Raw genomic sequence first — 3387 nt, forward strand, 5'->3', positions numbered from 1 at the left:
CTAATTTCCCTTGCTCTCTTTCAGTCTCAAGTAGTTCAGATTTCAAACTGAAGAATAAATGGAAGGAAGCAAACAAAAAAAATACAGTTCCTCTCATCTGATGATGCCTCTACAAGAAGGAAGAAAGAGTTCCTACTTCTAAGGACCTATGCTAGGATATCAAAAAGAGAATTCATTCTTCTAGGTCTTCCTTAAAATGTAAACCACAACATATCGCGAAGGTACTTTTATGTTTTATCAGTTTTTCACATTTTCATATGGACTTCACCTCAGTCTACAACATTCATTCATTATTCTTTCCCTGATACTTTTACACTACCAAGACGTAAGATATAAGATAACCAGTTTGACTTACAGAATAAGAAGTTATCACCCTGGTTTCCTTGGAAGCAGAACATGGTCAATAGATAACATTACTTCTGGTTTCTCACTACATGTAATGGTTTTTGTAATGCTTATTGCATTCTATTTAGTATTTAAAAAAAACTGCTGGCTAAACTCAAAGCTCCTTCACAGAAGTTTAGGTTAAGTACTTTACAAGTTTTATTTCCCTTAATTCTTAAGATAATATTTGTTATAATGCTAATGTTATTACCATTTTACTGTTGGGAAAAATTGTAATTAAATGCCTTAAGTAGATGACCCAAAGACATACAGTGAGAAAGGAAATGAGGCAAAGTTTCCAAAAGCCTTTTAGCAGTACACAAAAGGTAGGTAAAATCTCTCCATTCTCTTACACTCTCAATTCAATATTCATATTGTCCAAGAAATAATAGCATAGCAATTAATGTCCATGGTGATTGTTTTCTGTTACATTTTGTCTTCAACACAGACTGTGTTGGTGAGATTGGGTTATCATGTAGAGTTGAGCTTATAAATTGAGGAAACTTCCAGTTTCCTTTTTAAAAAGTACTAAAACTTTTAAATATTATCATTAACTGACTTTTAAGAATCAAAAACCTAAAAAATTCATATATAATCACCCAAAATGCTTTCAAAGTAGGAGATGATAAAACAGGACCCTGTGAAGTAAATTTTCTTCTACTTTTGAAATTATTCTGAAAACCTTGTGCTGGATGGTCGCACCTGTAATCCTAACTCCTCCGGACATCTACTCAAGAGCCCGAGATCTGTGGATAACAGTTGGAACCCAATCAGGGCAAAATAAATTCATGAGATAATTTTTCAAAAATTTATTGAACTAGCGTAGGGCCAAGAATGAAGATGTAGCTTATATAGTAGCTCACCAATCTAGAGAGGAAAGGACTAGCAAGACCTTGAAGCCACGATTTCAAATTCTGAGCATGCCAACAGAAATGCAATTTCCTGTACACGCATGCTACTTGCGCGCGCGTGCACACACACACATACACACATACATCCACTCTAAATATCTTCATATCAGTGTTTTGCATTAATTTCTTTGTTAACGATATTATATAAGCAAAATAAAGGAAATAAACTCCTCCCTCTTAGAAAAGTTTTATACTTTTTATTGTAAAAATACTGTACACAGGGGTCATATTTACATGAGCTAGGTTATGAGAACAATTCCTAACAAGCATTGTTACCTCCTCCTTTATTTTTCCCCTACCATTCCTTCCCTCGGACCTCCACAAGTGCACTCCCCTCCCCCCTTCCCCTGCCTAAATTGTTACGTTCATTTTTCAGCATAGTGTCTTGTGCATCTCATTGTTACAATGGGTCAACCTGTATCCCTATTTAGGCATTTTGATTTTTTCCTTCCTCTCCCCAAATTAGAAGAGCATATATACAAGATATAGGCGCACCAACTTCAAATACAGTGAAAACAGTTGTTATAGCATGGGGAGGAACCTATAAAAAGACACAAAAAATCACATTGCACATTATAAGTACATTAGAAACAATAGCAAAAAGGAGAAAAATTCTTGTATCCCTATCTTGGGTTTCATTTCCCGGAACATTATGTTATCTGGTCATATGGACATACCTTTTGACCTTTTCTGCTTATACTATACATATATTAGTTATTGAAAATTAAGAAAACCATGGGACCTGTGTTCTTTTGGATTTTTCTTACTTCACTTAATATTTTTTCCATATCTTTCCAATTTCTAACAAATTGGGTGATGCCATTCTTTCTGATGGAGGCATAGAATTCCATTGTTTATATAAACCACATCCTCTTGATCCATTCTTCTGCTGAGGAGCATCAGGGTTGGTTCCATATCTTAGTTATCTTAAATAATGCTGCAATAATTGTAGTAGTTGTGCTGATAGTTTTAGTATGGTCTTGTTTGTGATCATTTGGTTAAATGCCCCAAAGTGGGATTTGTGGATCATAGGGGAGATCTATGGGGAGTCATTTGAGGAACCTCCATACTAATTTCCAAAATGGTTGAAAAAGTTTACACTCCCACCAAGAATGCAGTAAGGTTCGCTTCTGTTCACATCCCCTCCAGCATCTATTGTTGTAAAACTATGGAATGCTTCAGGAATTTGCCTGTCATCCTTGCACAGGGGCCATGCTAATCTTCTCAGTATCACTACAATGTTAGTTTATGTGATGCTGAATTGAGCACAGAATATTTTTTATATATAAAGTGTAATTGATTTTCTTAAACTAGGCAATTCAAAAAAAAGTAAGTTTAGAAGAATTTTGAAATTTTAGAACCATGTACTTCTTACATAAGCACACATTTAAGAATAATGTCAAGATGGACATGTCAAAAACAAAATAATTCCAGATATTTGCGGTTCAAGAGATGTGTAGGGGAAATAATTCAATTGTTCTATACAAGGCACATGTCATAATGAACACAGCAGCAAGTGTTAATGGTTGTTAAAAATTTTAGTGTTTTATATCTATTTAATTTTAGGAATTTGCTTAAATATGCCAAAATTAGGACTGTTTGGCAGGTATCAAATTTTCTATAATGTATTTAAGATTTATGTTAGCAGACGTATAGTACTAAGTATGTACATTTCAGAATTTATAGAAATTTTGTTAATGAGAAGTTGCAAAGTCTTTGTGTAAAGAAGCAGAATGAAGGGTTAAGACTTGCTAACTACACAGTTCTTGTTAAAATTTAGGGATTCCTTACTTTATATTTTAGAGAGGAACAAGAGATGATATAAGTCATAAACAAATATTGAGATGAGCCATAAATAATAACCTTAGTGTGTAACTTTGAAGACTATTCATAGCCTATAAAAATCTTGTTGAACATCATAATCTTAGGCGGTTTAAAATGTACAGGAATATGAGAAAAGAGTAAAATCTAATATGTAGTGCACTTCAAATACTAAAAACACTGGTAATTGTTTTGTTTTTTATTTTATTAATCATTATTTAATTATTGGTTTTCTTTGTAGCATTGTTTTACTTGTTGTTATATAATACAA

At 33.3% G+C, this 3387-nt stretch overlaps 1 non-coding gene across 1 annotated transcript; it reads right to left on the bottom strand.

Annotated features, from left to right (window-relative positions):
* Positions 1–2457: 2457 nt before the first annotated feature.
* LOC122100785 lies at positions 2458–2564 on the bottom strand. Its single transcript, XR_006146251.1, has one exon. It is a non-coding gene; the product is annotated as a U6 spliceosomal RNA (small nuclear RNA).
* Between the last annotated feature and the right edge of the window lie 823 nt (positions 2565–3387).

Source organism: Dipodomys spectabilis, unplaced genomic scaffold (genome assembly GCF_019054845.1).
Source record: "Dipodomys spectabilis isolate Male_0828 unplaced genomic scaffold, ASM1905484v1 ptg000601l, whole genome shotgun sequence".
Classification (NCBI taxonomy): Eukaryota; Metazoa; Chordata; class Mammalia; order Rodentia; family Heteromyidae; genus Dipodomys; species Dipodomys spectabilis.